The sequence below is a fragment of the Lissotriton helveticus genome, chromosome 12 (assembly GCF_964261635.1).
Source record: "Lissotriton helveticus chromosome 12, aLisHel1.1, whole genome shotgun sequence".
Classification (NCBI taxonomy): Eukaryota; Metazoa; Chordata; class Amphibia; order Caudata; family Salamandridae; genus Lissotriton; species Lissotriton helveticus.
This window is the reverse complement of record NC_136073.1, coordinates 499,702,407-499,729,903: the sequence shown is the minus strand read 5'-3', so window position 1 is coordinate 499,729,903 and position 27,497 is coordinate 499,702,407.

The following is a 27,497-nucleotide window of genomic DNA, read 5'->3' as shown; positions in this document are numbered from 1 at the left end:
AGCCAGAAACAGACCACCATTTTGCTGTTTTTATTCTCTCCAGTGTTATGGAGCTGCATTCTGAGCATTTTCAATTGACTGACAAGGTTGGGGTCACTGGGTGCCTTCCTCTCAATGAGATGAATGCCTATTCTGCATATGTTGCCAACCAAATGGTATTCATAAAGAATTAATGTAGATTTAGCCTTGTTTGTTTACTTACTGCAATCTACATCAATATATGTATTTCTTTATGTAAGGTTTTACATAGAGTACTACTAACTTCCCAATGGTGGCCACAGAACACTATGAGTCTCAGAGTGGTGGAGCATGGTAAGTGGCCATGCGGTGAGCACAAAACATGGACATCAATGGTAGGTGTAAAAAATTGAATAGGATAGTAAGGATATCTCCCAAGGTAAGAATCTTCAGATGGTAAAGCCTTTAAGGAACAAGCTAAGGATCAATGGGAGGTGTGACAGTTTTGATAAGTTACTGACACAGATATTAATTTTTGGAAGAAGAGGGATCATTTACTGGAAGCCACAGAAGAAAGCCGAAACTTCAGATGGTTTCTGAACTTGACATAGTCACCCTATCATCATAATCAATTAATCAATCAATCATAACATTTGTAAAGCACACTACTTACCCGTGAGGGTCTCAAGGCGCTGGGGGATGCTGCTACTGCTCGAAAAGCCAGGTCTTGAGGAGTCTTCTGAAGGTCAGCAGGTCTTGGGTCTGCAGATGGTGGGTGGGGAGTGTGTTCCAGGTCTTGGCGGCGAGTTGGGAGAATGATCTGCCGCCGGAGGTCGCTTTTCGGATGCGCGGACCGTGGCGAGGGTGAGGTCGTGCAGCGGAGCTGGTGGGTGGGGGTGTAGAAGCTGAGTCATGTGTTGAGGTAAGCTGGTCCGTGTTGTGGAGTGCCTTGTACGCGAGGGTGAGAAGCTTGAAGGTTATCCTCTTGTTGACGGGGAACCAGTGCAGGTCTCTCAGGTGGGGTGTGATGTGGCTGCGGCAAGGGATGTTGAGGATCAGGTGTACAGAGGCGTTCTGGATGCGTTACAGCCGTCTCAGGAGTTTGGCCGAGGCTCCTGCGTAAAGGGCGTTTCCGTAGTCCGGTCTGCTGCTGACGCGAGCCTGGGTGACCGTTCTTCTCATTTCGGTGGGGATCCACTTGGAGATCCTGCAAAGCATGCGGAGGGTGTTGAAGCATAAGGAAGAGACGGCTTTGACCTGCTTAGTCATGGAGAGGGTGGAGTCGAGGATGACTCCTAGGTTGCGTGCGTGGTCGGTGGGTGTTGGGGCTTTTCCCGGTGCGGTCGGCCACCAGGAGTCATCACAGGCCGAGGGGGTGGATCCGAGGATGTGGACCTCCCTCTTGTCCGAGTTCATCTTCAGTCGGCTGTTCCTCATCCTTTCGACAACGGCCTTCCTTCCTTCATGGAGGTTGGTTCTGGCGGTGTGGGGGTCTTTGCTGAAGGAGAGGATCAGCTGGGTGTCGTCGGCATAGGAGATGATGTTGAGGTTGTGCAGTCAGGCGACATGGGTGAGTGGTGCCATGTAGATGTTGAACAGCGTTGGGCTGAGGGATGAGCCTTGGGGTACACAGCAGATGATCTCCGTGGCTTCGGAGCGGAAGGGGGGAAGGCGGACTCTCTGTGTTCTGTCGGCGAGGAAGGAGGCGGTCCAGTCCAAGGCCTTCTCTTGTAACCCAGCGTCGTGGAGGCGTGTTTGTAGTGTGCGGTGACAGACTGTGTCGAAGGCGGCTGATAGGTCCAGAAGGATGAGGGCCGTTGTTTCTCCGTTGTCTAGCAGGGTCCTGATGTCATTAGTGGTGGCGATGAGGGCAGTTTTGGTGCTGTGGTTGCTGCGGAACCCAGATTGGGAAGGGTCCAGGATGCTCTTCTCCTCGAGGTAGCGGGTCAGTTGTTTGTTGATGGTCTTCTCAATGACCTTCGCCGGGAACGGGAGCAGGGAGATGGGCCAGAAATTCTTGATGCCCTTGGGGTCCACCTTGGGTTTCTTGAGTAAGACGTTGATCTTGGCGTGCTTCCAGCTCTCCGGGAAGGATGCTGTTTTCGCGTGCGCGATCGCCTTACCTGAATCCCCGCATTTGCCGACAAGTTTTCCAGATCCGGTAGCGTTCTCCACGAGATGTTGGATTGTTGGTAGCCATTTTAGCTATCTCGCGAGAGTTCGCGCCCACGATCACGTCATTTGTCTCGCGATCATGCACCGCGAGAGTATGAGATCTCGAACACGTCATTCTCCACCTCGAGCGAGAGCGTGAGGACGTGAGCACATCATATCAAACGCGACAAGGAGCGAGAGACCCCGAACACGTCATATCCAACGCAACAGGGAGTGAGAAAACGCGATCACGTCATTTTGGACGTGCCATCCACATCCGGCGGAAGTAATGTGAAGCTCGAGAACTCGAACATGTAAAATTTTCAATTTGGAGAAGAATATCAGCTCTAGCAGCATGAAACCTTCTGCAAATGATGATTTAGATTAAAAAAAACTCCTCAGGTTGACATTTGGCTGTCCTTTTTTGTGCAAGGAGTCCTTTTTTATAACGGTGGGGAGAGGGAGGAAGTGTCACAGAGTCTCCGACTTCCTGTTCCTGTCCAGCAGGCTCCTCCCAGTGCTTTGTCCATCTCCTGATCATTCTGCCTTTGGATTTTGAGATGGAAAGTTCACTCTTTTTGTCTGCTGCATCATTGCAATTGGATTTGAGGATTTTTGAATTGGACATTTTACAAGTAAGTGGTTGTTGTGTCTGTTTGATTGGGGGCATTGCATTTGTTGCAGGTACAATTTAGTTTTGGTAACTATCATTCCTTTTTTTTTTAAATGTTGTGGATAGTAGACTAGTAATCAGTAGGCCCGAGCTAATCATGGCCTCATGGGTGTGTGCATGATGAAGCAACTGTTCCTTTGGTGTTTTTTTAATGTATTTAATTTTCAAGTATCATTTAGGGTCTGGATGGCATTGGATTGAGTTGGGAAATGTGTTTTTTGAGGTGGACTTTCTGTTGTTGGGCCTGGCCTTGTGGCTGGTGGCCATTTAGAAGCCTAGGCCAGCAAGCTTGTCTGGCCTTGTTGTCTGCCAAAAGGCATGCTTTCATCCAGTAGGCTCAGAGCAGGTAGCCACAGCTTGATTAATCAAGTGTTTCTGTGTGGTCTGTTGAATTTAGACATCATTTACGGCATGGATGGCATTGGATTGAGCTGGGAAGTGTGTTTTTTCGGGGTGGGCTTTCTGATGTTGTTGGGCGTGGCCATGTGGATGGTGGACATTTTGAAGCCAAGGCCTGCAGCTTGTCTGGCCTTGTTGTCTGCCAAGAGGCCTGCTTTCATCCAGTAGGCTCAGAGCAGGTAGCCCCACCTTTATTAACCAAGTGTTTCTGTGTGGTCTATTGAATGTTTTAGATACCATTTAGGGTATGGATGGCATTGGATTGAGTTGGGAAGTGTGTTTTTTGTGGTGGGCTTTCTGATGTTGTTGGGCCTGGCCATGTGGCTGGTGGCCATTTGGAAGCCTAGGCCTGCAAGCTTGTCTGGCCTTGTCTTCCAACAGGTCTGATTTCATCCAGTAGGCTCAGAGCAGGTAGCCACAGCTTTATTAATCAAGTGTTTCTGTGTGGTCTGTTGAATAGACATTATTTAGGGCATGAATGGCATTGGATTGAGTTGGGAAGTGTGTTTTTTTGGGGTGGGCTTTCAGATGTTGTTGGGCCTGGCCATGTGGCTGGTGGCCATTTTGAAGCCTAGGCTTTGGCTGCGGCAAGCCCTACCCTTCGACATGGTTCTGGGGAGAGTGCGATGGGGCGGGGAAAAAAAGGTAATAAAATTTAAAAAGTAAGTAAAAGAAATTAAAATAGCATGCAATAGAAAAAGAGTGAAAAAGTAGCTAAAAAACACAAAAAGTAGACAAAAACCAAAAATATAGATCTAGGAAAATAGTCTGAATAATAATAAGTAAAAAAGATAAAAAAAAGGTTCTAGAACTAAAGGATTGGAAAGATAGAGGGAGGATTGCAAATCAAGCCCCTGAACCATATCAAGAGTGAAAAACAAGATGGCCGCGCCCATTGTAACCAGGTATGCAAGTTCGCGCAATATTTTCTCCCTGAGCACGCAAAAAGCGGCGCGAACACGTAAAAGCGTTCCGAACAGGAAATACGTAACGCAAACGGGCGCAACCATGCATTGCGCGACCCGGAACAGGAAGAAAGCAGCAGGAGCGGCTGGGACATGTGAAAACAAGATGGCCGCCCCCATGAGCGACCGCATGAGTAAGTTAGCGGGACATTTTTCAACGCGATCACGCAGAAAATACTGCGAACGGGCGGGAAAAAAACTTGAGCGTCTTCGTGATGTGTTCGTTGAGATTTTTAACATTTTCACGATAGTTTGCGAAAGTGAATTTCGCAAATTCCGTCCACCCCTAATGTTGATGACTTTCCGGATATGGGGTGCGATGGCTTTGCTGACTTTGTTGAAGATGTGCTGTGGGCATGGGTTTGACGGAGATCCGGAGTGGATGGTGTTCATGGTCTTGACAGTGTCGTCATTGGTGATGTTTGTCCAGGAGAGCAGGTGGTTGGTGCGGATGTTGGTCGTGGGGGCAGAGGTCTCAGTGGTTGTCGGGGCGGGAGTGGTGTTGAAGCTGTCGTGGATGTCTGAGATCTTGCGGTGGAAGAAGGTGGCCAGCGAGACGCACAGCATTTGTGAAGGTGGGACGTCGTTGGTGTTGGCGCTGGGGTTGGAGAGTTCCCTCACAATGTTGAAGAGCTCTTTGCTGTTGTGTGCATTGTTGCCTAGGCGGTCTGTGAAGGATGCCCTTTTGGCAGATCTGATGAGATGATGGTCTCTGCGGGTGGCGCTCTTGTTGGCTGCGTAGCGGTCGGGTGTTTGTTCACGGAGCCAATTCTTCACCAGTTTTCGGCAGGTTCGTCATTGATCTAAAGGTATGATTTCTACAGGATGAATTCCTAAATCGGTGCCAAAAATGAGGACATTTTAAAGGAAGTATTAGATGCCCAACAAAACTATTTGAAAAACAAAAAGCCTAATAAGAACAGGCGAGAAGACATTGACTAAAATAATGGCTTTTTTTCAAATTCGCCAAATGTTTTGACAATATGGGACGTGCTGATTTCATTCAAATCTATTATCTCATCCAAATTAATAACATCTGGTGGATATATGGCAACTTTGAAGGATTATGTTCATTATGTCTTGCTAAATGCCAAATCTTTAAATACACTTATGATATTGTTAGAAGTCAATGTATTTCGCCAATACTACGAATACATTAGTTTCTTTTTTGTTTCAAATTACAAAAGAATATATCTCAGTTTAAATGTCCATGTGCTCCAGGCATTAGTAGTAAGTTGGAAATTTCATTATGGCCCCGAAAATATGCAGCCTATATCAAGGTGAGTGGCTGAGCAATTTAAAAATCTCTCTTGTAGCAGCTCATTCAACTTTTGAATAGTGTTGGAAAAGGCTATACCTGCAGGGTTACCCCAAATCTTTTGGCTTTCTCATCCTCTCTTTCTGACCTTATTTTTGCTGGAATTTGAAATCTGGCACTTTACTATAACCAGTGCTAAAGTGCATGTGCTGTATGCTTAAAACATTGTAACATTGGCTTATCCACAATTGGCATATTTAATTTACCCATAAGATCCCAAGTAAAGTGTACTAAATGTGCCCAGAGCCTATAAATTAAATTCTACTAGCGGGCCTGCTGCACTGATTGTGCCACCTATGTGAGTAGCCCTTCAAACATGTCTCAGTCTTGCCACTGCAGACCCTGTGTATTCATCTCGACTTGGCAAGTTAACCCACTTGCAAGGCCCAAACATTTCTTTTTATAACACATAGGTCACCCCTAAGGTATGCCCAGCACAGCCCATGGGCAGGGTACAGTATATAAAAAAAGTAGGACTCATAACGTTAAGTTTTACAAGTCCTAGTGGCGAAATACTCTGAAATTCATTTTTCACTACTGCAAAGCCTATCTCTCTCATAGGATAACATTAGGATTACCTTATTACATTTATAAGTGCAATTTCCAATTGGGAAAAGATGGGTCCCCCAAATGTGGCTTCTCTTGAATCACAATTTAAAAACACAGCGTATGGTGAAGTTTTTAAATTGCCATTCTGAAAATGCAACTTTTAGAAAGGTGCCATTTTCTTACTCTATCCATTTAGTGCTTGCTGCCTCTTGCCTGGCAGTAAGAAGGACTGGACCTCAATCAATCAGTGCTTGTTAAGCACAACTACTCTACAGTGAGGGTCTCAAAATGCTGGAGGGGCTGCAGGTCCTACTGGGTGCTGCAGTTAAGTTGAAGAGCCATGTCTTGAGATCCTTCCTGAATTCAGTCTGCGACAGGATATCCTGATGTGGAGAGGCAGGGTTCCAGGTTTTAGACGGTGAGATAGGTAAAGGCTCTTTCTCCGTTCCTGGTCTTGCAGATCCGAAGGACGGTGGCAAAGATCAGTTGGGCAGAGTGGAGGTATCTAGTGGGTACGTGCAATGAGAGGGGGTGGGTCACAAAAAGCAATAACCTATTTTAAAATAACCCTCACCCACCAAAAGGTCCCTTGGTGGCATGCTTCATCATTAAAGCTTTTTTCCCTCCTTCTTTTCCCCGTTTTTTATCAATACCAGCTATAGGGAGCACTAAAGTTTAGTTTTTCCAAAAAGCCAGTTTTTTTTAAAACTCACTCATTCCTGACCCTTCCACTCTCACACCAATACACATAATTTACTTCACTCTATAAAGTGCTCCTACGTATTCGTCGGTCGTAGCACACCACGTCCCCCAGCGGGGTGGAAAGAACCCAATGATGACGCATGCTACCAAGGGACCTTTTGTTGGGGAAGGGTTATTTTAAAAAACGTTATTGCTTTACCATGCTAGTAACCAAACGTTCACTTGGGTTTAGTCAAAGTCAAAAGTAGATTTATTCGATCACAAGTATCTTGAAAGCAATAACATACATACAATCAACATAAAAATACAAGTTATCAGATGAGCCATGATCCATGATCTAAAAATAAAAAATATACAGTCCATAAAAACAGTAAATTCAAATTTCCAGAGGAAACTACAAGCAGACTATTTCAGGTAGAAACTTGGTGCAGCCATAAGATAAATCAATTCCAGCTTATCTAGTTAAGAGGATATAAAGTGACAGCGCAATAAATAATGTGCAGAGCAGTTAAAAATGTGAAAACACAGTAGTTCATTCAAAGTGGAACACGTAGAGATTTAAACCTTCCTATACATGCACGGCGAAGGTATTTGGCCACGACACAGGCCAGGAGGGTCCGTGCATCCGTTTTCAGAATGCGCAAGGCAACACTGTGTTCGTGGGTGCCCAGTAGACTACAGATAGGTTTTAGCCATCTCATTCTTGACTTCTTGTAGGCAGGGCAGGCAAACATAAAATGAGCCACGCTTTCATTTGGAGCCATACAGCAGGGGCAGTCTGCTGTTGACTGATGCGGGGCACTACACTTTTCAGATAATTCTCGTATCGGGAGTGTGTCTACCCTGAACTGAATATAAAGTGCCCTGTCTTGTGGCATCTGGATAAAATCTAAGTAAGGTTCTAAAAATATGCGCTGCTTGTGTGAATAAAATTCCTCTGTGAGCCTTACCAATCTCGAGTTACTGTGCTCTTTTGCATCTACCCAAGCCCAGTAGCGCTTTTTAAGGTCAGCCTTACTAGATGGGGTTTGGGTTTCCCACAAATCCTTCAAGCCGAGCGCTAAAACTAATTTTTTTAGATTGGGAAACCAGCTAATTCTTTGGTTGCCATCCAGGACCATCAGTTCCGTGAGCGCGGAGGCATAGCTAGCAAGCTTAGGGGTCCGACGCAGGCGAGCCCAGATTAGCAGGGGCCGTAGCCTGGCTATATCTTTAAAAGAGTGCCTAACCATGTCGCGCATCAAAGGTTTTAATGGTACCTTGCTGGGAAGCATCACTAGATCTCTAAGGAATCTGTGCTCAGATCTACTGATTCCATCCACAATATCGGAGCCCCATAGTTCGGCACCAAAGAGGGCTGAGCTAACTGCTTTGGCTGCATAGATCGTAAGAGCAGGAGCCACAGGTCTGCTCTGCAAAGAGCGATGTTCTCTGAGTAATATTCCTACCACACTCTTGTGGCACAAAAGCATTTTATTGATGTGATATCGATCGTCAGCAACAGGCTAGACCATGGCAACGCACTCTACGCAGGTATCCAGGCTAAACACCTACGACGACTGCAACGCATTCAAAATGCCCACCTGAGAGACCTACACTCGCTCCCCGTCGAAAAGAGGATCACCTTCAAACTACTTACCCACGCACATAAAGCCCTCCACAACACCGTACCAGCCTACCTCAACGGCGACTCAACTTCTACACCCCCACCCACAAGCACCGCTCCCCCAGCCTCACCCTCGCCGCTGTCCCCCACATCCAACGAATGACCGCCGGCGAAGAGCCTTCTCCTTCCTCGCCGCCAAGACCTGGAACACCCTCCCCACCCACCAGCGGCAGACGCAGGACTTGCTCACCTTCAGAAGAATCCTCAAGACCTGGCTCTTCAAGCAGTAGCAGCACCCTCCCAGCGTCTTGAGACCCTCACGGGTAAGTAGTGTGCTCTATAAATGCATTGATTGATTGATTGATTGATGCCGCCAATGCATTTTCTCAGCAAGCCGAATACCTAAATAGTCGAACATTGCGACTCGGTCTAAGCATGTTCCATCTAGTGTAAAATTACCTTTATTATGGCCTGTAGGGATTAAACACCATTAGCTTAGTTTTGGAGGTGTTAACAACCAGCCCCCTGGACTCACAGAAGAGATGTAATCTGTCTAAGAGCTTCTGAAGCCCAGCCGGAATTTTAGACAAGAGGAGAGTGTCATCCGCGAAGAGCAGGGTGGGAACCCTGTCTCCTGCCAGGGAAGGGGCTTCCAAAGGAAGTTCCTGTAAAAAACTAACCACCACATTGATGAATAGGGAAAATAGGGTGGGTGCCAGTACACAGCCCTGGCGCACTCCTCTGTTTACAGGGATCCTGTGTGTCTTCTGGTCCTGAGCTCCCCATCTCACTTGGGTATAATTGCCCTCGTGAAGGCAAATGAGCAAATTCAGGATCATCGGAGGGATCCCCATATCGCCTAGTAGTTGCCACATCCGGTCACAGGGTGCTAGGTCAAAGGCAGTCTTCAGGTCAATAAAGGCCATGTAAAGACTGCCCTTGCCAATTAATACAACCTTCCAGTAAATTAAAAGCAATCTAAATGCTTGGTCCACTGTCCCTGTACACACCCTGAAACCTGCTTGATACTGGGAGAGTACATCCTTATCGTCTACCCAAAGGTTAATTCTTTGGAGCAACACCCTGCCAACTACTTTCTGCATGGCATCAATCAAACTATTTAGGCGGTAGATGGCAGGTCATCCCTAGCACCTTTTTTAAAAAATTGGTACCACCTCTGCACCTTTCCATGAATCAGGTACTGCGCTACCCTTTGCAATGGAGTTAATTAAAAGCATTATGTAATTTGCCCAATTGGGAGGGTCTGCAAGAAAAAGATCTCCCGGAAGACCATCCGGGTCTGAAGCTTTTGCTGGGACTATTTTCTTAATGGTCGCCTCTATTTCTTTTACATTACAGGGATCAATGACATCCAGAGTGGGGCAGCTGCTTGAGTAGCCATCTGACCCAACTTGGGGGATTGAAGTGGAACCCGAATAAAGTTTGCCAAAGTGGTTAAACCAATCTTGATTTGTGATATGGTTAGGGATCAAATCAAGGTCTTCATTACCTGACCTCCTGACCATATCCCAAAAAAGGTTGGACTCCTTAGCTACACTTGCATCCTTTAAATTCTGCCAGTGTGTCTCATCCCACTCACACTTTGCTTGGATGAGAGCAGTTGTGTAGTCCTTTCTGGGTTTCCTGACTAAGGGACAGTGTTTGTTTTTTATCGCTAAAATCAAAGCCTTTTTCTTCTGTCTACAATCTGCATTAAACCAGGCCTGATGGTTTTTACGACGTATGACTCGTTTACCAGCATGAATCTCTCTGACAAATAGAGAGCCCAGCTGAGTCATCATACTTCCATATAACTCTGGAACCCTGGACAGACCGTCCTTTACTCTCAAGGCCTCTGGTAATTTAAATGTACTTTCGCTGAGTGTGTGCCTTATCTCAACAATTTGAGATTCTTGAGCCGCAACTCTTGGCCATTTAAGGTACCTCCTACAGTTTGAGGGGACCAATTCTTTTGTCCTCATGGGGGGTCCTGCGGCCTGGACTAAAGGAATAGAAAGAGCCCAGGGTGATTCCATAGTCAAGCTTAGTGTATTACGGTCACTATCAGTAGAGGGAACCACTTCCATATCTATTATGGATCTCCAAATTCTAACGTCGATTAATATATAATCAATTTGTGAGGGGCAAGACACTCTATTATACATGTTTGCCCCTACGAAGTCTGAGGGGGTTCTACCATTCACAGCCCTTAATCCAGCTTCTGAGGTGAGAGCACTGATCTGGATTGCTACCTGGGACCATTTCTTTATAGGGGGTATATTTAACAATGGGACACCCCACTTGGTGGGCAGCTGGATAACTCCTGTTACAATGACATAACAATATTTGATACTTTGCCCCCTGGGGTCCCCCTTATATAGACATTAAACAACTCAAGGATTTCACCACCACTAGTACTCTTGATCGAAAGCGACATAATATTTGGGCTCACACATTGATGTTCCCTTATTTCACAGCTCATATCATTCTTAGCCCAAACAATAAGTCCTCCAGAAGGCCACCCTCTTCCCAATTGAACAGCAGGGGTAAAGAAGCAAGTATAGCCAGACTTATATAGCGGTGCTAGTCTGCATGTTTCCTGGAATATACAGATGTGGTGTTCCTCAATCAAATTATTCCAAGACATTTTATTTTGGAGTCCCGCCACATTCCAGGAGAGGATCGTAAGCTGTGAAGTTGAGACTCCATTTCCCGAAGAGGTTTGTTGGACTAAGGGGGGTAGGGAAAAATATGGAACAGAAGTATTACAATTTGCTGCCACTCTATGGACCCTGATACTGCAAACAGGGTGGCTACTTTTTTTATTGGCCGTTGCCCTGATTTGGGGTTGCTCAGAGACAGAACGTGATTGAGCAATGATGGGGGAATTCGGGGTGTTAATGGTTGGACTAGGTTCAAATTCCTGCCATGGGTGTAAATCGTGACATAGTCAATCAACCACCTCGAGTGTTGTACATTTCCTGTTCGCTGATTCGGGAGAAGGTGTTCCAATTGTCATTGTTTTTGGATGGGGGCCAGGGTGGTTCCTTCCCTTCCGTAGATTGTTAGATTGTTAGATGTTAGATGTGTCCAATAAGCAATGGCACTGTGGATTAAACCAGATGACACATATGTGGTCAATTCTGTAGCTTCATTCCTGTGAGGTACGTGGCCTCGCCTGAGAGAGCTGCCTACTACGTGAGGTATCGTCTTAAACAAATAACCTATGCGGATTTATGCATATTCCATCACTTATTGTGCTACTAGCCCTTATTCAAATTGCACTCCTCCCAAATATTCCCATGCACTTGCAGTTTTACGTACTCTGTGAATTGGTTGATTGTTTTTCCTGGGATGGAATATAGCTCCTAAATGTTTTTATGCTATTTAGTTGTAGTTTAGATTCTTAGGCAGTAAGACTCCTATTTGAAATGTATACTGTTTAACATCTCCTTACACTTGCACTTTTATATACTTGATTCATTTGTTGACCGATTTTTTAGTTTTTTAAGATGTAAGTTTTCTACCTTCAGTTTTTTTAAACCACATTTTTAATTATTGTAAGGCTGACAGCTGAAACAATAAATTTAAAGTCAAATAAATACATAATTAAAGTAATAAGTACTAAGATAGTTATGCTGTTTGTGTGGATCACCTTTTCTGGATACTCTCAAGACAAGTCTGTCTTGATTTGCACTAGATTTGTTCATGAAACAGTGGGTAAAACTCCAATTTTAACTACAGATATTATCACCCTTATCTCTATGTGACACTCAACAAGCAATTATAACACGTAATACATGGTGTACTGCAAACCGAGACACTAATTTCGTTTTTATTTCTACCATTTAAACAGAAAACCAACACCAATTTCCACTGCTTTAAGAAAATCCCTTTTATCCTGTCGAGATATTGGTATAATTGAGAACACCAGGTCTGATCTTGGCTTCCTCCCACTCTTTGAATGAAAAGAGGCTACACAAAAAGAAAGAAATGGGCCCAGGAAAGGGATTTTGTCTCGTAAGCCACCAGGATCCTTTCAAAAGCTTTGAAAAGCTTTTTAACACAGGAAAGACATTTCATTTCCATTGTGTAAGCCACAACCTTCTGATAGAATACGAAGACCCTTCTTTTCAGTCACTTTGTGCAGTCTGAAATGCCAATGCAGTTCACCTTTGTAACAAGTCTGATATGGACCCGGCCTGGCTATGAAAGCTGTTTGTTGGCTTTTAATACCCCTTCATCTCATTTTCTCGCTAAATGTATTTTTTTAAACTCTTTTTGTCTGCCTCGCTGAAATTCCTACAGGTTTTTCAGTTAATCGAAGACATTTTCCACGTCGTTGTACAATGTCTACGTATCAAATACATTTTTGGCGAAAATTTGCAAATTATTTAACATGCTTCACCTGAACACCATGGTTTTTGATACAATGTGGGAACTTGCCTAATGCTTACAATCCCTTTGCTTTGCCAGGTTTGTAAATGTTTCATGCCAGAAAATTACAGCCATTAAATTCTTTTATCTGCATTTTTAATATGTACTAATAAGTGAAATCGGTAGATATCAAACATTTCTACTTCCAGCATAGTTTGTCGAATGAATTTGGCTCCACACTTCGGGCCTTATTTATAAGCCCTGCGTCACGTTTACGTTGCTGTTGCGTCACTTTTTGTGACGCTGCGGCGGCGTAAATAATGCGCCACGTTGCACCATATTTACGAAGTGACGCATCTAGGCAGATGTGTCACTTTGTAAACCCCTGCTCTACACTATACCTGCGTCAGGTATAATGTAGGCAGGGTGGGCGTTCCACTGCATCAAAGCCTCATAGAAGTGGTGCAGTCTAATCTGTAACATTTCAGTGCGCCACTTCTAGGACGCCATTGTGCCAAATCCTTACGCTTGCCTCATGGCAGGTGTAAGGGTGACACAGGCCCTTTCACATGGGGCTTGTCCCATGTGAAAGGACACATTGCTGTAGTTCCATCTGTTTTTAGACATACCCCAGCAATGTGTCACTTTTGCGCCTACAGATACGTCAGTAATACTGACGTATCTGTAACTCCTTGCCACATGATACGCCCTACTGTAACTACGGCACATCCATGGTCTCGCAAGGAGGGTGCACTGAGAAGTCTTGCATCGCTGCTTTGTCACAGCGATGCAACAGTTCTCATAAATAAGGCCCTTCATCTTTAGCCTGGTCGGTAGCCACGCGCAGGTCTACTCCTCTGCAATCGGTTTTATGACCAGTAGCGGAACATTCCACCCGCTAAGGGTAGGATGTTGTAATGAAACAAGGAGAAAGGCGAACATTGGAATATTGAAGAAGGTCTATAGCACAAATTTTAGGACCTCTAACAATCCATTGCCTTCAATGGCACTATCAGCATTCCAATATTCTAGTACATGTTTTAGGGCTCCTACACCACACAAGGTAAAATCTGCACAGTACTGGCATTCTTAATAAGTTCTTCACAGAAACCAAGCCAAGCATTTCCACCTTCAACAAATTCATCACTTCTACAGTGACTTGTTTCCAGTCCTCAGCTGCATACATGACTTCCAATGGGAATTATGGCAGGAAATTACAGAGGAATTTGGTCCAAATGTACATCTGGCATTGTCACTCCTGTCTGTCAAAGTTGTATCAGGATTTCAGCGTTAGCATCTCTGTATGTGGAGTGGCTAAGCACCTTTAACATTTTTAGGAATACCTGCAAGACAAGTAATAGGCTTAAGCACCAAGCCAACGCTTATTTTACTAGGAAGGAAAATAAAGGGGCAATTCGACCGGATGTTAGCTCTTCGGGATTAGCTTCCTATAAGCGAGTGTCTAGTCAGCAGGGCGTTCAGTTCGTCTGGTCTTATTCTGAGTAACAGGAAGCTGTGTCTGTCAGCAGCAAGTGTACAGAGACAGGTATGCAATCTCCATCAATTTCAAACTAGCTATGCGTTTAGATATGGTGTCAAGAGCATAGTGCAGAGGATGAGAAGAAAAGTGCATGATAAACAGGTCGAAATAATGTTGATGCTGATTCTTCGTGAACATTTGATTCCAAGAAGATGCTAAAGTGTTGGTTGTCAATAAAAACTGCTTGCCCTGATATGTTTGTGAATGATAACAGGCCCACGCACATAAAGTGTATACAACAACAATACGTTTTTTGAGCAATTAATTTATGTATGTAAAAGGTAAAAAACCTCAGCTCACAACAAGGTGAGCTATATCATGTACCTTCCCAGCGAGGATCATTGGAGGTGTTGGGTCATGGGAATGTGATAGGAAAGTGACTGAAGATCTATTCAGTGAGCGCCTGTGCATTTGTTGGGTGATTCTGGGCTCTCATGCTTCTGGTGGTTCCTCCCAGTTTGTCCATTGTTGTTCATTCCAAGATACGAGCATAGGACCCATATGTTCAGTGTGTGAATTAGCACCTATGGCATCTACTTTTTGTTTATTGTGAAGCTAATTTATTAAGATGCAAATATTTAGAATAGCAGCTACATGTGCAATGATTATACTAAAAATGAAAAATGAAATGTGATGCATTTTAAACGTGCAAACTGCACTAGTCAGACACTAATAAAAATGCATTATTAAACAGTAGTTTTAAAAGTTGATGTTTCTCTTCTTTAGCATAGTTCGTTGTTTACGCAATGAAACTTTAACATTAGAAAGTTAACCTGTGCTTGATGCCTATGGGAATGGAAGCTGATTAATAAAGAAGCTACATAAGATAACTATCACAAACTTTGTGATAAAACTTTACAAGCTGCATGGTATTTGGTGGGAAAGGAAGACTTAACATCACTCTGAGACGAATGCTGTTGCCTGATGTGATCCCGTGGAAGAGAGACCTGCTACACACTTTGTGCAACAATATTTTTGCCTTTATATTAGTGCGCGTTCCTACTGTAGTGTCAAGACTCATTCCACATAGAGGTTCCTAGACACCCAATCCATTTTTCCATCTCTCTTTTTGACAGATTTTGGCTACCACTGCTTCTTTTGTTTCCTTTGACGTATTATTAATCCTTGCTTATGCAACTGTTTGCTTTTTCTTGAAATATTGAGACTCGGCTTAGTTTTATGATCTACTCTTAATGGGAAATTCAACTGCTTTAATTGGAGTTTAGGCTTTCTGCTCTCTTTAGTTCATTATTTTCCTTTGAATCCAAACTCTTTATGAGTTCTACTAACTAAATGTTGGTCCTGTCCTTTAGAATAGAGTAATTTTCTGTTATGGAACAGGCTTGATGCATTATTTGATGATTTGGTCTAACCATAGAGTTTTGGGTTTTCTGTAAATTTATTTGAATCTTTGGACAACCTCCTTGGGCTATTAAATCAGAATGACTATGGGACATGAGCAATGATGAAACAGGAAAGTGGGTCTTCGATTAAAGAATTGCAGCTTATGCAGAAGTTAAGCAGCAATGTGTTCTCTCACAATAATAATTAGAACGTCTTTCAGATTTAATTAAGGCCCACGTCTCTCTGTAATACAGATGATTTGCTTCAACATAAATCAGACTGTAAGGATCTATTTATGCATAAAAGTAAAACCAATGGGCTAAATTTAAATTAAGTTAACATCAATGTTTTAATCTCCATCTTATAAAAGCAGAACAGTGGATTTTATTCACTGATCCCAGACAGAAAATGTCAACTCATACACTTGTCTAGATATAGATTCCAGTGCTAAGTAGATATGCAAGAACATTTTTGAAGAAGGAAGTTGTTAGGGGGGAATAAGCCGGACGCAGTATTGTTTCAGCTTCTATTAGGGAGGAGACCGTAGCACTGCCTTTAATATCATGTTTCACAAAAATTATTTAAACATTTTTCAGTAGCTTGGATTTTCAGTGTGAGTTTAGAACTCAGTTGGTAATACAGAACAAGAACAATTCCCCTATATTAAGAAGTTCTACTTCTCTGTCTAATGTAACAAGAATAAACTGGCTAAATTTAGTGCAGCAGTCAGCCAATCTCAGACAGCTGCACTTCCTCCCCAGTGAGTCTGCCGGGCATTGGCCAACGCTTGGGATGGCTAAAAAGGATCCTCCAGCACTTGCACTGGAGGAATCCTTTTTTCAAAACAAAGGGCGAGGGAGACACAGAATTGCCCCTTCCCCCCGCCCTCCTGTCTCCCGCCTGACCTCCTGCCAATCTGTCGCATTAGCATGGCACGAGGCATGCTGATTTCACAGTTTCCCTACTAGAGCAGTAAGCAGAAGGAGGTGAGTGCACTCTCCTGCTCTGGTGTGGTTAAAAGGCCAAAAGGGCCTCCCCACATTTATGGGAGGCCCCATTGGAAACGGGAAAGTCTCCCCTTTCCAATGATGCCTCTCTGATACAGTTTCCTGGCTGTAGATAGTGCTGCGATCCATAGCCAGGAACCCCACTAGGCCACCAGGGATTTATATTAGGGGGTCAGCCTTTATGGCAATGTACTGACCCCCCCTCCCCCCACGGGAACAATTGTTTTTTAAAACAAAAATGTGCTTTTTCCCCTGGGAGTGCAATTGCACCCCCAGGGAGATGTAAATAAATACCACAAAATATAAAGTGAAATTGTCAGGGGGTCAGCCCTCCCTTCATATGGGTTGAACCCCTGGAAGCACCCACATTTTTGGGGGGTGGATTTATTTTTCCCAGGGAGCCAATTGCAGCCCCTAGGGAATCCGATTTTCCACCCCCCACAAATTATAGAAATATCTGTATGGGTCCCGACCCTTAGCAAAAGGGTTGACCTCTTTTAGAGGCCATTTTCTTTTTCAAATGTGTTTTCCTATTGGGGCAGACTGTGACCCTCAGAGGAAAACTCACTTTTTTAAAAACAATGTATAATGTATGTGCCAGGTTAGGCAGCAGATGGCTAATTTATGTGTCATATGCTGTATACTGCAAATGGATGAATGTGTTTCCACACAGTGGAAGGACCTAAGCAAAAGAAAAAAGTAATCCTTGAGAGGTATTTTTTTCAGGAGTTAGCTCCACCAGAAGATCACCTTTTAGTGACATTCTTGTGGCGCTGTGCCCATATCCATATTTACGTGATTCAACTGGGCTCGTATTCTGGCATGGAGAGACCTCAACAACCCTTCAAAATGTTTGTCTGTCTAAACAAAGGCTTGGTCCAGTATATGTAATGAACTGGGCCCGTTGTTCTCCATCAGCTCTGGTCAGGCTGTCATTTTTCATTCTACCCACTCAGAGCTGCAGCTGCACAGACAACAAACAACATTTTGTGCAGTGCACCTAGTCTTTGCACAAAATGTTTCAAGGCCTGATATTGTGCCTATGAAGAAGTTTAAGTGTAAGCAAACCTTTTTCTGAGAACATTATCGCGAATGGGCACACAAGCAAATGTGTGTTAAAAGACACTATTTAAATTTGATGTGAACTTTAAACGTGATCATGTAAATTGTAAGTGTTTATTCCCAGGCCTATGTAACGTCACAACAGTTCCATGTAGTTGTAGGTATATATTTGTTCACTGTCTGAGCACTGCATTGTCCGTACACATTTTCAATCATAATAAAATATATATTGTCACAAAATTTTTTAAAATCATGATCATAAAAGATATTGTGTCCTGTAACCTTTTTCAATAACTTTGATTATGATACAAGTTGCTAATTGAGTTTTCACACTTTCAAAACAAAAGTAGTAGCATCGGTGAATGAGTTGCACATAACATTTATTTGGCATATTACTTTAGGAAACTTGGACAGTATTCCCCACCATGTTTGCCCTAGTTTGAAAGGTATATGTTCTCACTCAGTTCGAGCAATGTAGGTCTCGAAAGGCATTCTCGCGCACCCTCAACTTGAATCCACAAACTAGAAGTTGCTGGATTTAGCACAGTGAGCTAATGGCCCATGGAAGAAATTATTTCTTGAGCTTCAAGTAGCTGGCAACGAAAGGTGTTAGTATAGGTTCAATTGGCAAGTATACAGGATTATTCAGGGCTTTGATGAGTGCGGACAAGGACATAAACAGGCAGGAAACGCTTAGTCTAGTTCTGCTTTCACAGAAGATATTGCATAGGTAGAAGGCAGATAGTAAAGGTATTACAGATACACATGCCATCACTTTATCTTCACTTACGGCTTCAAACCCAGTGGCGCCACACTCCCCCCAATACTGAATAACTCCCTTCCTCGACTAAGCAGATGACTCAAAAGCATACAGAGCACTGCAGGCAGCCTCTGCCCTCATGAACCCACATGAACACACCCTACAACTCAAATAGCTCTTTTCAAACTACTGACACACATTAAAAGCCTTGCACAGCACTGGTCTAGCATACCTTAATTCCATCTAATTTCAGAAACCTTTCAGACACCTTTGTCAGCTGGACTCATGGTTGCACACATTCTATGCATACATAGCACCAGAACAAGGTAAACTGACTTCTACTAACTGGCCCCAAAAGGGCAGAAATACCTGCTTGTACATATAAACCCCATCTCTAAAATTACTTCAATCTGCACAAAGCTAAACACTTGGCTCTTCAACTAGGTTAATCCATGGTTCAGTCCTGACTGCTCTTGGTTATTCATGTGATACCCTTCTGGGTGATAGCGTACTTTGCAAATAAAAATCATAAAATTACGGAGAACTCTGCACCCAACACTGCACATATGGGTAAAATGTTTGTCCTGCTTGCCATGCTTATCTTCTGTCAGAACTTAGTATATGTTCAGTTTACTGTATGACAAGTGCATTACAGTCACAGCACTGCACATACCAGTGGATATGACAAATGCTTTGTTCTCACTGACTAATCTGTGTGTCAAAAACTAACGTCCTTAATTGTTTATGATGTACTCTTAACGGGAGTTTTAGGACTAGCCTGTTTATCTCCTTACAAAGGAACAACTGGGCCAATAGTTACCGGAATTGTTAGGGCTTCAGGACTTGTATTTAATTGGGAAATTTTCTGAATCAATTCGCTTCTCTGTTTATTTAATGCTTCTCTTTCCCTGTCCTGTAGTACTTTTTCTAAAGAAGTCTCATGTACCACTTGCGGAATCAAAGGTGGTTTCAGAAACGGAGCATTTGGATTAACTGTGCTTGGTTCCTCATCATAAGGTGGTGGACTTTTCATCAATAAATCCTCCAAATAATCATCATCTGACTCACCACTAGTCATTAAATGTTTCGTTTTCTCATTCTTTTTACTTCCAGTGGGCTCTTCTGAAGTTAATACAGGATACAATCCTTCCACTAACATAGACTGTGATAATATTAATAATTTATTTATTGTATAGTTAATAAAAACCATAACAATTTACATAAAAACGGCGTTCGGCAAACATTAGTTTTAAAACAGGTCTACGTAAAATTTCCTTTCATTTCGTGGACTCAGCATAGACGTATAAAAGCAATTCATACATCAGTATTTACATATTTCACAGTATTAATAAAAGACATCCATCTGTCTTCCAGCCACAAGTCAGAAGGAGGTGAAATGTCAATTTTTTATCTTTTCACCTTCATCCCGATTGAGATTATCTCATTAAGGACTCGCTTGCTTTCAATAATTTTTCATGGGCTTGCAAAAACTTTATCATTCTGCAGTTCATTTGGGGGTCAGTTGGATCCAGGCCTCCAATAATGGCAGTTCTGCATGAACGTATTCTCCTGTCCAGGAAGACTTTCTTCAGAAAGATAACATGCTTAGGTTGCAGCTTCTTGCAATGGCATATTCGATGAATTAAGTCTTCCTTTTCGTAGCCACAAAGACGGCATTCTTTTGACCCAATATACTTCCAAGATGGTTCGTCAGCTAAGGTAGGAAATGTGCCAAAACGGAATGCCATTAGTTGTTTTTTAATATAAATAGAGAACGTAGTGTCTAGGTAGGCTTAAGAGTTTTGTAAATTGTTAATCACAGTCCAAGAATGGGAACGATGGGAGAACATACCTTTATCTGTTAACAACAAATGACGTTTTGCAGCTCTGTTTAATGCCAGCTTAAATGATGAAAAAGGAATATTTTTATTCCAAAGGTTAGAAGAACATGTTGCCTACAATGCACTGGTCAAAAATTTGTTGGCCTGCGATTTTTTTTGTGTTTCCAATTCCAGCCATAGGAATTTTTTGAGGTTGTTTTCACTAGTGCTTTGCTTGATTCGGTACCACACCTTTATATATGTATAAAGTCTTCCCAGTGATTCATTCATTAAACCAAATTCTAATTGCATTTGCGCAGGTGAAGCAGACCTGTGAATTTTTATACATTTTTGTTATTAATTTGTTAAGATTTTCCGAGTCTTTTCCGTGCATGGCGGCGCTGGCATATGATAACATAGACTGTCTCCATTGTTTCGTTAATTTATCTCTTGTATCTTTTGGAAATCGGGGATAAAACCTACTCCAATTACCATTACTTCTGGGTCCATCTCGCTCAAAAGCCTCAGTTTCCCATTCCTCCAACGCCTCATACTGCTTTAATCTAGGTCTGGGATCCAATTCATTCATGCGAGTTCTCAAATTGTGCAAAACTCTGCCATTAAATGTACCATTTTCTGGAAATGCTAAAACACCATCATCTTTTGTGTACTCCATCCAGTTTTCTAACCACACACAAGTGTGATAGCCTCTTTCTACCATCATGTATGATGCGGGCGTATTTGGTGGTGGAATAATAATCTCTTCTCTTTTTTTAATTGCTTTATCTTTCTTGAAATAATTCTTAATTCTTTTAATGAATGACATTTTCCTCTTTCCTCCGTACATGATGAAAGGTCTTCCTCTTATATGCTGTTCTTGTGCAAACCCTAAATATCTCTTTAGGTCTATTTCCTACAAGCGGACCTATATGCCACATATTTTTGAAACGCAAATCTTCTGGATATCCTCAATTTGTTTACAAAATTACTTCCAATACCAGCGCGTCTTTTATTTTTCAGTGACCATCAAAATTTAGAATTCAAAATAAACCAACCAATAGTTGCGCGGCTTCTCTCGTGAGACTAGTTCTCACGCTCCGGAACTCACCCCTCCTTAACATTTACTATCTCAGCTACACACCCGCTGTTTCAACCACTGACGTCTCTGAGTGACGTCAGTGCAGTTCCGCGACTGACTCCCTCCTTAACAAGGTAATACGAAAACTTAATTTCTTTCACTTTTAATGCAGATTTTTATTATTCAACAACGTAAAAACATTTGCCACTGTACCTGAGTGACTAATTCAAAGTAAAGATAAATTTCACTCACTAAGAGTAAATCCCTTCCGCTTACTCTTCATATACTATGAGTAGAGCCCTTCCGTCTACCCATCACGCAAGCATTAGAGAACCTGCTACTCCTTCAGACTTATCCCTTCTGGGATATACTAAGGCCTAAGTTTCACCAGTGAACCCCTTTGCTATCAATCAAGCTCAGAAGAACCTGCTACTCCTTCCGTGTGACCCTTTCTAGGTGATATCACACAAAAAGTTTTGCTAGCAAACTCTTTGCTATCATTTATTCACACATTTATACAGAAAATCCCTAAATAGTGTTTCCGGTTTTACCTAACCATGCACTTATTTCCTCTAGGTAAGTGACCTCACTGCAGTGTGGCTTCCATTTACCACCCGCTATTCTGCCCCCGGGGATACCAGACAAAACATATAACATTTTCATTTAGGACCCATACCATTGACTTACCAATCCTTGTCACCGGTACCTAAAGTCTTATTGGATCAGGGAGCTAGCAAGAGAATAGGTAACATTAACATTTGCACTTATATAATAACCACAAACTCGGGAAGTGTTTAAACTCTTCATCTTAAATTCTTTAAATGTCTTAATCCAAGCATTAAGCAATAGAACATTCTCAATTAGGAAAATAACGATTAGAATAAAAATATGTATAGATTTTATAAGGCAGTCTTTACGCATTTGACATTAGGGTGGGGAGAGAGAAGGAACAGTTTGATGACATACGGAAATATGCAAAACCTTTATCATCTAACATTAGGGTGGGAAGAGAGAAGGGATCAGAACAATGACATACCCACATGGAATATTTTCCTAGAATGGTGTGAAGAACTAACCCTGGCCACGGGTCAGTATAAAGGACTGAACCCCGAAAGTGCAGGCACCATAAAGGCAGGCAGGTGCAGATCAGAATCAGGACAGGTAAAGCCAAATTGAATCAGGACAGGACCACCACAGGCTAAGACCGGCACCCACAGTTAAAGTTGCAATGCCTGCGTTACTTCCTATCTGCAGCTAACAGCCAGAACCCGGTAAGAGTTATCGATTTCTCCGACAACGTGCTTTGCCAGCACTCCAGCTTGCAAACCCCGATCTGGGTTTCAAGCCTTCTGACAGAGTGCTCCGCCAGCAACTCTGCTCCCGATTACCTATTGAGTGCATTGGGTCAGTGACAGGTCAGCTATTCGGACAAATTAACTAGCTAAGCCTACCCTAGTTATTCTATTTTTCAGGTCAGTGTACCACCCCCCAATGTTGCAAGTGTAAGGATCCCCAATTTAGATTGGACAAAAGAATGAGGAGAGGTCATCACACCATACCATAATGAGACTTTTTAAAATAAATATTAATGTTTGCGTTCCCGCCCATCATTTTATTTTCTCATGTATGTTTTATTCCACCCTGCAGTGAATGTATCAATACTGATTACAATGTAGTCCATATTTTATTTCAGCTTCCTTCACATGGGTCAGGAGTTGACTTTCCTAGGAACATCTTCTAGCAAGTCATGTCTTGGCCGGGTTTCAATGCCAGTGCTTCAGGGTTTGTGTTTCTTCTGCGCAGACGCAGTTTCTTTCAATATGGAGCTCAGCGATAGGCGTCAGGCCCAAAATGATTTACATGTAAGAATAGAAAAGAAACAGTTTGAGAACATGGAGTAAATGAATGGACTGTATACCACTTATCTCTATTCTATTCCCATTATTTTATTTTAACTATTTCACTAGGAATTAGGCAGAACAAACAGCTTAGCAAAAGCAGCAGTGCAAGCTTCATGCATGTGGTAACACAGAGCAGCCATCTTAGTTTTAATGCGCAGAAGCAAAAGTTTCCCTCGAAGCGAAAGATACATCATGTCTCGTGAGTGTGACAGAGGCATGCGCAGTAAGAAATCCCGCGTAGCAGCAGCCATATTATTGCAAGCGGATTATCATTAGTAAAAGCACATATGCAAGCTTCCCTCAGATGTGGTGTAATGCGATATTAATAATACAAACATGTTGATTAGTACATTAATGTTATGTCGAGAGGACTGATTACAAGCAAGTCGCATTACGTGCGAATCCTTGCTCCATCAAGGGAACTTAGGTAATATTCCCCAGTATGTTTGCCTTAGTTTCAAAAGTAGATATGCTTGATGGGGGAATGACCGACAGCAGAGGAAGATGGCCACTTCCTAGAGTGGCTCCAGCAACCCGTCCAGTTAACCCTTGATTAATCTGGAATATTATCCGCCACCAATGGTGAGTGGTGTCTCCCCAAGCTCACTTTTCTGTGTTGATACCAACATTGTGCTTCAGTGCCAGTTGGGTCAAGGCAGGGACCAGCACTGTGCAGTGGCCTACCCCAAGGGTTGATCCCTGGCCTACATTAGCGGTTGACTTAGTGCTGACGTCACACAAAGGGAGCCCACTCTGGAGCTGATGGTGGGGGCCTGGGGTGGTGCTCCCATATCAACAACCAGGAAGGCAGTTCCAACAACAGTAACAGAGAAGGGCAACAGGGTGCAGCATATGTGGAGAGGCCTGCACTGCGATAGAGCAGTGAACCATCAAGCGACCTGCACAGCTTTGGATTTACCGGATGGGGAGATGACAAAGGAAAGGTCGAACAGTGTGGACTTGCAGTGTGGAGTGGCTGAAGCAGAGAGATGTAGCCTTGCCTAGGTGGCATGTGGGAGATTCTAACTGCGGCTCACCAACAGAGAGCCATCCATGTTTCTGGGTTCATGGGAGCTGCCGGGGAGCTGCTTAACTCCCCCTGACTTGTAGGTTAGACCATTGCGGCAGGGCAAAGCCACATGTCCGACTTGGTAATGCCCCAAGGAGGCCTTTGTGCTGAGCTTCCATTATACTACTGAGGACCCTGCTGAGGCATAAACATGGTACGTGCTGATTGAGACTTGAGGGGGTGTTGCTAACAGGGGGATCAGGAAGCAGGAAACCCAGCAGGCCACCTAGCACTCAGCACTTGCCCCCCGGGCCGGCGGTAGTGAGTAATGCTGGGGGGCCCCCCCTCCACGTTCCCTATACACCGGAACTTGTGGTAAATGTCTGGAGTACTCAACTACACCCCTGCAATGATGGGAGGAAAGGGGCCGCATGGAATACACCTGAGCTAGTGGCTTCACAGTCCCCGCCTACACTTCATGACATCATGACTGCCATCCAAGGGGTTAAATCTGATTTGGCCGTCAGAATTGACTCTGTAATCACTGAAGTCTCACTACTGAGAGCGGATTTGCGCAACATGAGTGAAGGAAGTGGAAGATTCCACTGATGTTCTCTAGATTGATACAACGGCACTGAAGTCCCATGTCAGCGAATCACGCGGCACTACCAAGTCCAGAGGAGCCAAGCCATTTGGTTTCCTAAACCCAGAGTGCTCTGCAAACGTCAAACTCTGCCTGAAATTACACATTTTTGTGATGGAAACTCCCAGTATTCACACCCTGCATTACCCCACTGGGGTGGTAAAAACACTGCCCACTTGTCTTGCTGGGCCCAGTGCTAGCTAGTGGAATGGTTCAAACCGAGGTCAATGGAACCTTGGTTTGATCTGTCTCTGTCGCCGCAGGCACAGGGCCCAGCCGCACAACTGGAGCTGCGTTTTTATTGGCACAAGTGGGATAATGTAGGCTGTTAGGAATTTTGAGGATTTCTGCAGTTTCCATTTGAGAAATATAAGAAAACGTGTCACTTCAGGCAAAGTTTGAGGTTTGCAGAGCATCGTGGGTAATCTCATGAGATCCACACAAGGAACACTAGCCTGGACTCCCCTGGTTGTCTAGCTTTAAAAAATGTGGTTTGTAGGTTTGCATGGGTGCGACAGCACGTCACCAAATATAGCAGCTGCCCATATTGCTTATCTCTCAACAAAGCAATTTAGGGCCTTTTGTGTTGTCTCTTCGCCCCCCCTCCCCACACAAGTGGTGTATTATTCTTATTGAGAGTTGTGTTGTGCTGTAGTGTAGTACCTATATTCCCAATAGGCTCTGCGCATTGGAATAATATATCCCATAGATGTGACATAGGACTTAGGTGGACTAGGTCTCTATCTATATTGGACTTAATTGTGAGTGCCAGCTAGCTCAAAGGTCACTAGAAACTTTCCCGAATACGCAAGAAGGGATTAGTTTCTGACAACGGCATAAACATGACAACTTTGTTTCCCCAAGATAAAACGTATCTTCAGAGTCGTGGAAACAATAGATAGATATTTTACTCAGTCAATCGTGCATGCTTCGTTTCACCAGAGGGGCAGAGAAAATAGAGAGATGGGCGTGTTCAAGAAAAGTATATATTGAACAGTCTTCTTTCTCGTGCAGAAGAAATGAACTGCTACAATCGTAATACTGGCTGTAAAGTGTAATGCGTACAGCAAGAAGAGTATTATAAAATAATACGGTAAAAGCATGGTATGGTTTCTAAGCCATAAAATACATACATAAATAATAAAAGGTTAAAAAGTACTCAACTGGTGCTTCTAAAATACACCTCCCCTGATGTACCTAACCTAAGTCTAGTACTAGGGAAATAAGTGAGTGTGGTGTAGCATAAGTTTAGTATTCTTTTGCCAAGAATCTATCCAAGATTTTCTTAGGGTCTAATCAGCTCCGTACCTTGGTTTAGAATGAAGAAGGTCTGGTATCTCTCTGTCTCAGGACTCGATTTCCCAACAACCCGCAAGGGGAGCTTGGAAACACTGGAGCTGGATTTCTCTCCAAGAGAAAAGACATCGTCTCTCTCAGTGCGTCTGCGGGAGGGTCGGCTTCCTTCGGCACTTGCTGCAGCAGGATGCGTCGGGCAAGTAGATAGTCGAACTGCTTCAAACCACCATGTGTTTGCTATGGCAAGTGTGGGCATATTTATACCTTGAAGGGGCCGAGTTTGACGTACAGTTGGACATAATAACGTCATCAAAGAGCCTCAGTTCTTTGAAAACTCCATGAGTTCTTGGACAAATCAATATTCAAGCAAGTCCCTAACTGCTGAAGCCAAGTTTTCCAAGACATCGTTGTGGATTTTCGGAACTAGTGGAAGTAGCCATGCTGTATTTGGACTGCATGAGCTGTGTCTAAATATGGTTATGATTTCTATGCCTATATAAGGATATGGTGATTTATACCTATATAAGGGCATGAATCGGGAAAGTTACACTAGGGTCCTAAAATGCTATACAACAGTGTGGAATCTCAGGATGGAAGGGATTTTTGGGCTCCCTGACAATTCCAGAACTTTCCGTCACAGAAATATGAGGAAAATGTGTGCTTTTACCAAAGTTTCACATTTGCAATGGCTTCTGGGTAAAATGACCTTATAAGAGCCATGCCCCCCTGGTTTTCTAGTTTTAAAAAATGTTCAGGTTTGCTTAGGTGATGGCTGAGCTAGTGCTCAAAATCGCTGCACCCCAATTTGCGTAAAAGGGTCCTATTTTAGTGGAAAAATGTGATGTATCCATGTTGAGTTTTGGCCCATTTCCTGTTGCGGGCACTAGACCTACCCACATAAGTCAGGTACCATTTTTATTGGGAGACTTGGGGTAATGCTGGGCAGAAGGAAGTTTGTGGCTTCCCACAGATTCCAGAACTTTTCATCACAAACATGCGAGGAATTTGTGTTTTTTTAGTGGTCAAGGTCAAGGTCAAAACCACTTTATTCGATTAGTAAAAATCATAAAAGTATACTATACAAAACATCTCCACAAATACACAAATTCTTATTAAAACATTTAAAAATAACAATTTCATTATGTTTTAGTAAATCCAATAAAATTCATGTTTCTATCATTCCTGCGAGTCTTTGTTTCCTACTCCGAACAGCTGCTACAAAAAATTTTCCAATATAAAAAATATTCATTGGGTTTTCCAGTAATTGTAAATAAAGTGGTTTAACCTGTAGAAACCCTTTATCTCTTAACAATGGTAATATATATTTTTTCCTAAT